The sequence below is a fragment of the Mixophyes fleayi genome, chromosome 7 (assembly GCF_038048845.1).
Source record: "Mixophyes fleayi isolate aMixFle1 chromosome 7, aMixFle1.hap1, whole genome shotgun sequence".
In the NCBI taxonomy this organism is placed as follows: Eukaryota; Metazoa; Chordata; class Amphibia; order Anura; family Limnodynastidae; genus Mixophyes; species Mixophyes fleayi.
Window position 1 is genome coordinate 145,870,145 of NC_134408.1, and position 13,660 is coordinate 145,883,804.

The following is a 13,660-nucleotide window of genomic DNA, read 5'->3' on the forward strand; positions in this document are numbered from 1 at the left end:
GTAAACAAAAAGACTCATGTTTTACAATCTGACATGGTGAAGTAGTCAAAGTGCAAAAATAGTCAACAATGTTTTTTCAAACTAAACCCACCTCTTAGTCTTTTAGCTATGAGTTGCTAAAAATCCAACCACAGGCAAAATACTTTAACATACTACTGGCCCAACTTGTATTTTAGTTCTAGCATCCCTTTATGTGAATTGTTCCCTGCAAGTGTGTCACTGCTTTCCACTGACACTGGGTTATAACAACCCACGGAGCCTAATTCTTAAAGACCATGGTGCTCTTTTTTCTAATAATGAGATTGCTGTCCACCACTTGTCAGTAGACATTTGACCCTAAAAATGACACTTTACTTTTGAATTAAGAATTCCTGGTTCTCATGCCACTCACAGTTAATAAAAAGCCTATGGTTTATGACCAGTATCATGATGTTAAACCATATCCCAGTATTTAGAATGTTACTAAATAAACATACACACAGATATACACTCATAAACAATGCAATAATTGACCACCAGATGGAGACTTGATACACAGTGGCCCTCAAAAGCTTTGAGTATTTGCGATGGGGGCCTGCTTGTTACCTACCCTGTGCACCCTGTCATTAGCTGCCTGGACAGTTGTTACTGTCTCACATTTGCATTCTGGTCAGCAGGTTAAGCAGGTACTACCGCTGCCACAGCTTTTTTGAAAAACAAGTAGCATCTTTGTTTGGCGGTAACATTGTAAAGAATTGTTCAAAAGAGGTTGTCTGATTTCTGAGCTTCAGTAAATTGTAGCATATGAAATCGTGGGCTGGGCATAGATGAACTCAAAAAGAAACCAGACAGGTAGAACTGGACCACAGCAGGAGAAAGCTGTTAAATTAACAATGCTACTTGATATCTGAATGCTTAATCTCAAAACCTTGTAGCTTACTGCAATTTTACTTTCCGACATAGAGAAGTCTTGGCAGATTTGCAGCATCTGTGTACAACTCCAGCAGCCGCAGTGTAAAGTGGTTAGTCAGTAAATTTGCTCTGAAATAGCCTGGCAATTGCAAGCTGATCTGCCACATGTTGTGATGTACCAGTAGTGCAGTGGTTAATAGTGTTGGTGACTACTGTTTGGCATTGATGCAGTTAGAATGTGCTCACGTTTACAGGCTTATTGTACTGGTTGCTATTTGTATACGGAGTGCAGTTTATAATAATAACAGGTTTGATTTATTTCTAGGCAGTTAAGTGTAATATTGACTTCCATCTGCTGCCAGTTGGCTTGCCAAGAGGTTACAAGCTGGTAAATGAACCATGATTTTGCATGTATTAGTAAACAAATACTACTACCAAATGACATTTTAAAACTCAGTGAAATTAGCTAGTGAAACGTATGCAGCCTATCTCAGTGTTGGCTGACCTGTGACACTCCAGGTTTTTGTGAAACTACAAGTCCCAGCATGCTTTGCCAATATATAGCAGCTTATTTTTGGAAGGGTATGCTGGGACTTGTAGTTTCACAACACCTGGAGTGTCACAGGTTAGCCAACACTGGCCTATGTGATAACCAACATGTTATTGAGGAAAATTTAATATCCAAAATGACAACAACACTGCATTCCCAGTGACAGTTTTCTTTTCTGCACAATTTGCATGATCACGCCATTCTTTTATCATGATCACTCGATTACATGAATTGCATCCTAACACAGCATGGACAGGGACTAATGACGCGACTTGCGTCACTTAGGTCGAGCCCACTTCACAAGAAAGAGAAGCGTGATCTGGGAGGGGGGGTCTACTCTCAGGAATGCGGGAATACTCCCAAAAATTCGTCAGTTTCCCAGACATTCCAGAAGAGTAGGAAAGTATGACTAAATAGTATCTGTCTCCCCTCTGTGACATCATCACCAAGCTGCCTGCTGCATGGTTACATCAACTAGTCTTTGAAGGTGACCCAAAATAGAGTTTGAAATGGGAGGGGCTGTGCCAAACAGTCTGAAGGGGCATAGCTGTGTCTGTTACCTATAGCAACCACACTGAACATTATTACTCCACAGTAGGTCAGACAATGCTGGATCTTCTAACCAGTGATGGTTGCATGTGAATAGCTCAAACCTTCAAAAGCGCCACATGTTATTCTTAAAACAGCCTGAAAATGACCTTTGCACACTTACAACACTCATCCCAAGATGCCCCCACACCCCCCCTCACTTGCCATAAAATGCATCCAAATACACTCAGAACTCACTTACCACATGTAATCAGAGCCCCACTTTCCATAAAATGCCCTCAGATCTCCATAGGCCCTCACATGCCACTTGTACTCCAGAACCCTACCAGATGCCACTCAGACCTCCCCACGTGTGTTGTGCAGAGGAGGGTACGTGACACAGAAGCTATTTGCCCTCATTCAGTCTAAATGCTGTTTTATACATAAAGCATAGAATAAGCCTGAGCCTGGGCACAGAGCTGGAGGCCACAGGTGGAGGCTTTCTGCACCATCTTTAGCCTACCATAATTTTAAACTACCCCTAAACCGGACACTTGATGACTTTCAAATGCCAACTGTGTAATAATTGTTGGAGGATTTGGCTGCCACCACCAGGCTCCTTCACCAGCATCTGGAACCGCTTGTATAGCTGCTGCAGCGCCTCTTTACTGTGGGCTGACTGTTACCTCCTGACTGCTTACTATGGATCAGGACTGCTGGGTAATGAACAGAGTTTTGACACACACTGGAATCAACATAGGACAGCCAGGGAACTGATTAGAGTGCAAGCTCTTATCTGTTGGTTGCAGGATACAGTCAGGCAGAATTTTAAAGCAGTGATGTTTATTGCTCAAGGATCCTTTATATGTACCTTTACATATTAGTTGATCATCCAGAAGTACAGATTGTATACTACAGTTGAAATGCAAAATACAGCTCTTTATATACTGTTTCTGTCACACATGTTGGCAGGGGGTAAAACAGCCCCTGCCCCTACCTGACACCTCAAGGTCTGAGATATTACATTCAATATTTAGCATCAGGATGCAATATTTTCTAAACATGTATTTATCACAACATAAACTTAATATTTACATCAATCTGTGATTTCCCAAATTGCTTGCTGTTGCATTATTCAGTTAGTTCCCCTATCTTCTTAACAAGACAGGTTTAATAGGTAACTGGCCTCCTGCTGTGTATTCAGACTAATAAAATGTGCTCAGGCTAATAAGATGTGAAAAGGCTTAATTAGCATTTCCTTCAGGAAGTTTACAAAAGTAAATTTCCTCCAACGTGGCATACTGCCAAATAAATACATTTCCAATACAAATATCAGTAAATTTGCAATGCTATACATCGGCGCACTGTGCCCCTAATTGAAATAAATGTATACAATAAGTTATTTCTAAGTGATCCAGCCACACTGGTGCTAACCTCATACGATCTAAAGATAAAGACATTATCAGTGTTGCAGTTTCTTCATTTAATTCATATAGTGCCTAGAATGATCTTGTATTATATATAGTTAGTTGCTGCAGTTTAGCATTTTGTATATTTAAATAAATAAGGTTGTGCAGACTATGCCTTGTTTTTCTGCAGTTGTAAGCATCAAAATTATTGTAGTGGTAATGCCTTGGCACGGACAAACCCTATTCACCAGGTAGTTATAGCATATTCTGATGTGTCGTGTATTATGCTTGATTCTATACAACTTAATGCGTACACATTAGAGATGAGTGAAATCACTGAAATATAGTTTTCGCAGATGTGCGACAGTTCAGTGATACAATATTGAGCTCACAATTCCCTGGAATGATATTCTGCACTGTAAATTCCGAATTTCGTAGATATTATTTTTTCAACACTTGGCCACCTCCCCTGCTGGCTGTCAATACAGGAGGTCTTCTGCTAAGAGGTCTAAAGAATTAACCTCAACAGTGCTTTTTATATACCCTATTTTGTTTTCAAGTTCCTTAGAGATTACTTTGCAGGCACCTTTCACTAGAGTATGAGCACTTATGTTTTGTTTTATATCTTGTGTGTCTATGGGGGTCATTCAATTAGGCAGGTATCTCCGCATTATGTTTATAGTTACAACACCTTGCGGCCAATTGAATATGCCCCTATGTGCTAACTAGTTTGCTGTAGTTCCAACATGTAACCAAGCAGAGTGTTAAAACCTTGTACCTTCTCTGTACTGTGTTAACAATACTTCTGGCCCTTTTTAAATTACCATTATTGTTATATAGAATAATATTAATAGTGTAAGTATGTATCACACCTGTATATGGAGCACTATGCTGTACTAGACCTCAGTGTGAGGGTTATACAAATTTTGGTCTCCTGGACAAAGACTAATAAAGGTCCAGGAAACATCAACTATTATTTTCTGGTAGTAAAATAATCTTCAGAGTAGTTGCTGATCCTGAATACCTTTGATCCACCTTTGATTTCAGAAATGCAATATTGCCTGGTCATTGCTTGATCTTGTTATGTAACACAATACCACCGTGTACTGGTAAAGACACTAAGCATAAGATATACCTGTGTATACTGTATACTGTATCGCAACTGCTTATTCTCAACTTGAGTGTAGCCTCAAATTGACGGGTGCTAGTCAGAAATAATGGAAGGTTATAAATGGTGTTAAATGCAAGTCTTGCTTTTAACAGAGGTAATTTGTGCCATAAAATGCTGAATTCTGGTATCGATGGAGTTGCTGGGAGAGGCAAAGTAGTAGTTAATTGTACATGCAAAGAGAAGGATTATTATAGCTATATAACTATGCATGTGGAGCCCACGGCCTTCTCTTTGCTCTTGGACTTCTTTTATGTCCCAGATTCTTTTTTTTTTTACAAACGTTTTTATTGAAGAATTTCAGATATGTACAATACACGAATATATATCAAGTATTAATAACCTTTTTCAAATATAATGAGCATCTATGTACTCATATAATATTACAGGTTTTATAGGTGGGACCAAAGAGATATAGCAATGCTGAGTCTTTTTCTCCACTCCAAAGGAAACAGTCTTTTTTTCTAATTGCAGAGAATCCCATCATAGTCCGGCAATAAAATAGAACAAACTTAAACGATGATTATACCAAAATATTATGTTATCCCAAATGAGTCAAGTAAACAAAGAGCCCCATTCTCCCCATCCCATATGCAGATAGCTACGGAGACCTAAGGTGCGGAGGTCCCGGATTCTTTTGTATATTGATTATTTAAAAATGTAGCATTGTACCGATATTTTATACTACCATGGCAGAACATAGATGTTGGCTGGTGAAAATGGGGCTTGTGCCAATGTTATTAATATATCAGAAACATAATAGAGACGAGAAGGTAATTTTTCCCAATAAAGCTGGTAACAGTATGAGATCAAATTTCTCTCTTTCTGTTAACAAAATTAATTGCTGCTGATCACAAACAGCCAGGGGAGGGCTGGGGGCAAGACTCGACTCAGCAGTCTACATTAATGAATGCAGGTGGACCAGTGACCCAGCCCAAGGTAGCCCACTATGGGACCGGCTCGGGGGGCAGGTGTCCTCCTGCCCCCCAGCCTAGCCTGCCCCTACCAACAGCCATTTAATATTGCCAAGGTGATTTATAGCGCTATCCTGGGCATGACTTTAGTCCTTAATATCCTGAAAACATATCACTGTTCTGTTGGAGAAGACCTGGATATATAAAGCCTCCTATAATAAATTGCCAGAAGTGATCCAGGTATGAAACATTTAGTCTTTCTATAACTAGAGGCACCTTTATGGCTCATACACATGGGGGGACGAGAGCATTCACCAGTGTTACATGGCCCTACCCCATGGTTCCATCTGTACATGAGGCACAAGGTTAGGTAACAGAATTACCTAGTTACATTGAATTCTCATTAAGGTATTACTAAGCTCTGAAAGGTCAGAAACATGGGACCGTCTTACATGTGCCGCTAGCTTGTTCCTTCAAGACCCCATTGAAATTGGTGGTTACTGACACTGTGTGGTGCAATTGAGGCAGTAATGTAAAACAAATAAAAACCAACATTTAGTTGAGCAAGAACTGATTCTTATTTTATGTGTATTGCCATCAGCACTATTCTTACTCCATATAACATGCCTATGTACATAATTCTTGTTATTAAATTATGCTGTTTAAACAGTTATAATTTTTACATTTACATAATAGCTGCGCCCTCATTTAAACCACACACACTATTTAGTATAACTCACTTACTGTTTTGCAAGGTCACTAATCATTTCAGTTGCACCTCTGTGCTCTCAAGTCAGCCCTATATGCAGCTCTTGAACTGGAGTTAATGTTTGTGATTTTACACAGTGTTACAGTTGCCTCTAGTCCATGATGCGTAAGGACGGCTAAATTCCAAGTCATTTTTACCTATGCAAAAGCCATCATCTAGCCTAAGAAAGTTTTACACATTGGTGTAAAGGAAGGAAAGACTTGTGCATCCATTTGTAATTGTGCCCTATTTTCTATACCACTGTAATTTTCTTTTTATTGGATGATGGATCATATTTGCTACTTGTTCTTCTGTCATCTTTTTAATAATACAGTAAATATGAAATATTAGTTTACCATACAGTTCACTGATCTCTATTTTAACCTCAGTTCAAACTGCCCTCGCCTTGTTGTGGAAGATATTACTTTTCAGAAAACTAGTGTAAAACAATAGTAAAGACTAATATCTGATTGGATGCTGTGTGTTACAGCTCATTTGTACAGTTTTTTGTACTGACAGTGAGAGATGTGTTAGATTGTCTATTCTGTATGTTGTATCTGCCCGTGGGAATTATTACACACTGATGTGTGTGCTTGTACTGTTTGCCTAGATTCCTGTTAGCTCTATTTACCCCAGCTGCCTGGCTGGCCTCCATTGCCTCAGTAATTTGGGGTTGTATGTTGGAAGGTTAAGTATTGTTGACACTTGTCATGACCAGGGTTCACTTCACCTCTCTTGGCAGCAATATGCTCTATGCAACAGTTGCATCACACTCGCAGTTGCCGCTCTCCATACATGCTGACTACTGCTTTGCCAGCATACAGATAATCTTAGAATACTACAACCTACACACACACATGGTCCATTGGAGATTTAGGTTGAAAAGATGAACAGCCCTGCAAAAAGAGGTTTGTTTGGAGGTCTGCAAGAACAGAGCAGCTTGTCCGATGCTAGATTCCTTTGTGTACACAATCCTGTGTGTTTGTTCATACACCTGTTTTCAGAGATCTGCATGCACTCCTAAACCCTTTCTATCCAGCATGATTAAAGGTTCCTCCTGTCTGTATCCCCCAGCTTTAATTATTATTATTGTTTGTGGAAAGTCCCTATGCCGATTGCTCTGATCAGCCGCCACTGTCATGGAGAAAATGATCTGTCACCCAGCCAGCTTGTAATAACAAGCCAGGCTCCAATGCAGAACAATTATAGGCTGCGTACCTCTTCATCTTTACCACTTGCTCTGCCGCTTCCCTTTGCCTGCCTGGACTCTTTATTTCCCACATACTTCTTATTCATTTTTATCCATTCTATTTGTACCTCACATTTTCCTTTTTCTCTTCATTTGATCCTCTCTGTTTCTTCTTGCTCTGATAGTGGTTATAAGATGTGTGGTATGTGGTATATTGACCTAGGGACTGCTGTGCATTGATGTTCTGAAGTATTATATCCCAAACATTATATGAACCATGTGTTGCTATCAAAATCAGAGCAGGTTGCCAGCAGAGCACATGCCTGGAATATGCTGGGTACTGCTGAACATCTAAGCTGTGTAATATATAATATTCTAGGCAACTGTTTGCTGGTCATTGTTAGATATGATGCTATGTTATTATGCTGTGGAATGCATAAATGGATGTTAATGTAAGAAAATATATATACATTCACTATTTTGCATTGCCCCACACTAAGGGTTGATTTCTGCACTGGTTTAGAGCTGTTTTGAATCGTGTTTTATTCCTATACTTTCAATTGAAAGCATTTCACAACTCTCAGCTTCACTTTAGTGGAGAAACGTGTTTCAAAATTTAGGAGAAAAATGTAAACTATTAGTTATTTTAAAGTGGTAGAAGGTTGAACCTTGATGTGATGTTTAGAGTTTTGCATAATGCATCTCTTTTCTACTTCCCCACACACCTAGATGCATCTTCAGTCTACAGAGGTTCTCATCAATGACTGGAAACTAGACATGCAACATTATGAGTGCAGAGCAAACCGTTTAAATGCACTGGAGCAAAACCAAAGTGATTGGCAGTGTGCCTCAAAATGTGAGGATCATAGGTTCAATTCTAATGAAGTCGCTATCATCATCATCAGCTATTTATATAGCGCCACTTATTCCACAGCGCTGTACAGAGAACTCACAGCAGTCCCTGTCCCATTGCAGCTCAATGTCTAAATTCCCTAACAGAGATAAGGCCATAGCACAAGTCTGCCTGCAGTCCGGGGAAGGGGTGTACTAACAATGGCTGAGTACAGTAATGGCATATTTATGCAAATGTGGCTCATGCAGACCCAGTGTCTGACTAGGGCATGAAGGGCCCACCGGGGAATGCAAAACTAGGGGCCCACCAAAGGGGGTGTGGTCAGCCATCATAGAGGCGGGTCCAGACACTAGAGGGGGAGTGGTCAGTCCACTAAGGACAGCTAGCACCTTAGTGCAATATATAAAGAATGCAGTGTGTGTATAAAGAATACAGTCTTGACCTCCCCCTTAGATTGGGCAGAACAGTCACCAAAAATCACGATTGTCCCACTAGACCAGGATTGGCTAACCTGTGGCACTCCAGGTGTTGTGAAACTACAAGCCCCAGCATGCTTTGCCAATATATATAGCAGCTTATTGCTGGAAGGGTATGCTGGGACTTATAGTTTCACAACACCTGGAGAAGATGGAGTAACCTCTGCTATGGTCGTATTCCTCCAAATCTCCACCAATCAGCAAAACAAAGTGAAAATAGCAAACATAGTGTAACACCGTAATAGATAATACACCTAATGGGGATAGTTCACCACTAAACACCAAGGCTCTATAAAGTGTATGGGACCTGGATCCCAAAATCATATAACAGGACACCCCTGTGAGTGCAAAATATAAAATCTGCGTCCGACCCTGGAACAAGGTACCGGGAAAAAGCTTTATTACAGTGGGGAAGAGAGTTTTATATTTACATATTGTAAGAAGGGAGACTTTGGTGGTTTACTGACCATCTATGAAACAAACTTGGCAGAGGGCTGGTTATACATTGGATGTGAAAATATTATGCTGGGTACAGAACAGTACTACAGAATCTATATATAGTGGGCATGGGACAATATGTAGTGGGCATGATTCTTTTATGTTGGTTTTGGACAGTGTACTGTGGGTACAATGCTCTAATGCAGGAATAATGAAATATAAGGTGGACATGAGACAGTATGTGATAGGCACACTAAGGTGGGCATGTGGCTTTATGGAGTGGGTATGAGGCTGTTTGTAGTGAGCATGCTACTGTATATGAGGGATATTAGGCTGTGTGTAATGCACATTATTTATATTCTATATGACACTATAATACTTTAAAGCTAGAGTAAAGCTAGAGCTTGTAAGATAGAGTTACTGATTGGCATGTGTAAATAATGTGTATTAAATACTGCCTGATATAAAGAATAGAGAACATCATGAACTGTTATTCCATATGAAGTAGGTATCAGAAATGACTACAGCATTCACCATGTACATTGTAGCTCACCTCTTGCAGTACAGCACAGGCATCTTCCAGCGAGTAGAACACTGCAGAACCTTTGATGTTCTCCACAAATGGGGATGACATTGCTTTGTCCATTCTCCTCACTGGTGACCTCTCTACTTCCTTCACTCCTCCATTCAGCTCCCACACACATTGCCAGATCTAGGCTGGGAGTGCACGAAAGTCTATGTGCATGTCAGCTGACAGGGTGAGGGGGCGGATCAGTGACAGCCAGTCATCTTTCAATTGCGATCGCAGCTGCGATCGCAATTGAGCAGCGGGGACGACGTGAGGGGCCTCCTGGTAAGCTCCGCCCACTGGTGAAAGGGGGTGTGGCCGTACTGTATCCGGGCTTACCGGTGGTTTAACCGGTAGCCCGCTGGGCCAGTCCGACCCTGTGCAGACCAGATGAAATATATATGCCTGCTAGAAAGTGTATCTTATGCACCTGCTAGAGGGCAGGTGTAAGCACTCGCTGATGATGATGACTTATTGCAAAACAGCTGCATATGCTGATGAAGGGTGGCAGACTGCATCCACCCCTGTATGTTCTCCCTCTGTGTAGGTTTCCTCTGGGTCCTCTGGTTTCCTTCCATAATACAAAAACATATTGATAGCTTAAACTTATTCTGTGTGTGTGTGTTAGGATAATTTAGATTGAAATCTCCAGTGGAGAAGAGGCTGGTGTGAATGATTACATATTCTCAGCACAGTGCTGGCTAATATGATCGGTGCTATATATGCAAGCAATATTAATAATAATAATAATAATAATAATAATTAACATTGGACTGTAATCAAGCATGTTTATAGCTTATAGCTGTAGTAAAAGTCATATTTGCAGTAAAAGTGCTTTGTGGAAGTGGTCCTAATCAAGTGCCTTGTGATTATGTGTACGTCTTTGATCCTTTAGGGCTCTATATTACACAGTGAGTTCAATGGAGCATTTTGCAATAAATCCCTATTAAATCTCATTGGTAATTAGGATTTGTCAATGAGTGACACTGTATGTGCACCTTGGTTGTTGGGATGAAAGCTGTGCCTACATGTTCCCTGTAACACCCCAGGGAAGGAGCACAAAGTCTCCCTTTGTATGTGGGAGCGTGAGATGCTTGAGTCAGAGAGCTCTGCAAACACTGAGACACAACGACTTTCAGCCACTGCTTGTCCAAGAAAGATGTTCAGACAGGTGGCATTATATTTGTACACGACAGGTTTCGCTCAGATCTCTGGGATGGGTACATCCTACACACTACAAAGTTGCCAAGATACTAACAATAGAGCAGAGAAATACGATACACTGGATTCTCACAGTGATACCAAGTGCTGGCTCCATAGGCCATTCATGGAGCTTTACATTGGACAATGTAGCATAACAATCTGTACTTTGTTCAGTATCACTTTGACACATCCTTGTTTGCCAGATTTGTTTTATATAAAGGCATCTGTCTGTTAAACCTTGACAAACACTTCCTCACTTTTATATTATTCTATTTAATAGAAATAAATCTGACAGACAGAACTGGATATGTTTTGAAGAGGTTGAATTGTATCTTGAATGTCAGAACACTTCTGTTTATTCAGAAAATCCTTTGGAAGTTGCCAACAGGACAATACTCTATTTTTGGCTGTTCATTACTCCAAGTCACTGTCATTGACAATATGTTGCTGCTGGGTGGATCCGCGCTGATAATGACTGGACACAGTAATGAGAGTGTACGCAAATACTAAGTTCTTGTTGAAATATTTAAATGAGATTGAAAGGGCAGAGACCATGCATTTAGAGGCACAGTCCCAGTTTAGCGCAGAGCCTCTTTCGTGACTTCAAGTTTACATATCATCAGCCAGTATTTGCATCATCCAGAGACATTTTATGTGGGAAAAAAGCCAATGCAATAAAAATGTAAAATAGAAATGGGATTCATGAAATAAAGACAGTCCTGGCATTCTTCTACTATCATTACTTATCTTAGACATAAAGGAGATGGTTATGCAAAGTGTTTACAAAGAGGCACTTTCCAAAAGCTGTGTATCTATGTATGTGCATGGAGGTGCATTTATGCAAAATGGTGTGTGTGTGTGTGTGTGTGTTTATTGTGGTTTGTAAATTACTCTGATTTGAACCAATTAAATAACTTACCCTGTGAGCAGAATTTTATGTTACAAAAGTTTTTCTATCAGATTTTCTGCATTCAGACACAGGAACAATGCACTCTAGAAATCAAGAGTATGACCTCTTCACATGTGAGGAATACCTTGCAAAATCTATTTTCTTTATTATATTTTATATTAGTTCTCACGTACGTTCATGCCATTCAATCCCATTATATCAGTAGTGAAATGGTTTAAATAACACAGCAGGTGATCAGCATTTAACCCCATTGTATCCTGTGTTGTTCTGTTTCACTCGTGTTATCTCTATAAATTTGACTGTACCCCACAATATCAACATCCTTGTCATCTCCCACATTACTACTTCCTCAGGGTACTCTGTTATTCCCCATCCCCCTCTTTTTTTCCTGCACCCTATATATTATTCCCACTTTATCTTCCATGGGGTGTATATTACCTTCATTCTTCTCTCTTACCCTACTTATTACTCTATTTATGATCCCTCTCCCGCCTTTCGTGTTTATCCGACCTTTCCCTTGTGATGTTTATAGAAAGTGAGCTCTTTTAGGGAAGTAGAGGAAGGTCCTGGTCCCAGGTAGGTGGTTGTGTGTGCAGGTTTTTGTTAGTATGAGCAAGAGACATGAGTCAGCTAGAAGGATTTGGGGGAATTCATTTAAAAAGTTAACTTTCTTGAACGCTCAAGTCTAAATGAGTGTTTCCTTTCGTTTTGGTAGATGTAATGATGGTTAAAGTACCAATAATAATCTTACCATAAACTTAGACAAATGTTCAGACTAATTTGGGAAAATATTTAGGAAGCCATGGATAGCAGTATAACAGTGCTCCTGTATTGATAACTGGTGACTGAGTACAGCATTGCTCCTTTCAAAGTATTCCAAGTTGTTTTCTGCAGCTGGCACAAAATTTTGCAACTTTTGGCATTTCAGAAAAAAAGTTACACATCCATTTCTGAAACAGTTCTCAACCCCCTCTTATTAGAAGTATGATTAGCCCTTTTAAATGGGTTGAAACAATAAGGTATCTATCACTTTCCTCCACCTTTATTCTTCTTTACTTCTCTAAACAAATTTAAACACCCCAGCAGGCTTGAACTGGGCTGCTGGGAAGTGGGGAAAATAATTCCCATCAGTCTCTGCTGAGGGGTGAGAGGAGCATGTGCAGAGCTCTGATTGGAGGAGCCCATCTCATGCTCCTCTGACCCGTAAAGATCAGCAGCATCCTCATTCCTTCTCTTCTCTGCCTGTCCGGGTGACTGAGGCTTCTTCTTGTGAGTACAGTGTTGCTCTCAGTCTCCTGGGTCTCTCCCTCCCAGCACCCCTTCTCCAAGTTGCTGTTCCTCCCTGCTCCCAGCACACATTCTCCCAGTCTGAAGCTCCACTGTAATTAAACACTCGCTTTTTCAAATGTGACACCAATGGTCCAGGGTCAGGTAAGGTTTGGGTGGGCTTAAATTAGTGACCAAGGGGCTTTTCTTCACTAATTGGAGCACACGGAGGAAACCCACGCAAACACAGGGAGAACATACAAACTCCACACAGATAAGGCCATGGTCGGGAATCAAACTCATGACCCCAGTGCTGTGAGGCAGAAGTGCTAACCACTAGGCCACTGTGCAGCTCTTGTAGCAGATGATCCCATCGTGATCCCAAAATAAAACTTTGGGGATTTATTAACAACAGTATGAACAATTTTTGAAATGTTTTAAGAAAATTTTAAAATGTAGCTTTTTGAGAAAATCAAAATTTTGATTTTTAAAATTTTACACTTTTAATTTTGATTAAAGCATAATGCTGTATTATATATTATATGAAAG

The 13,660-nt window shown here is 40.2% G+C and overlaps 1 protein-coding gene across 1 annotated transcript in view; it reads left to right on the forward strand.

The window, feature by feature from the left end:
• The window catches only part of LOC142098309 (sterol 26-hydroxylase, mitochondrial-like), a 293,770-nt gene that overhangs the window by 41,300 nt on the left and 238,810 nt on the right, over positions 1-13,660 (forward strand). The window lies entirely within an intron of this gene.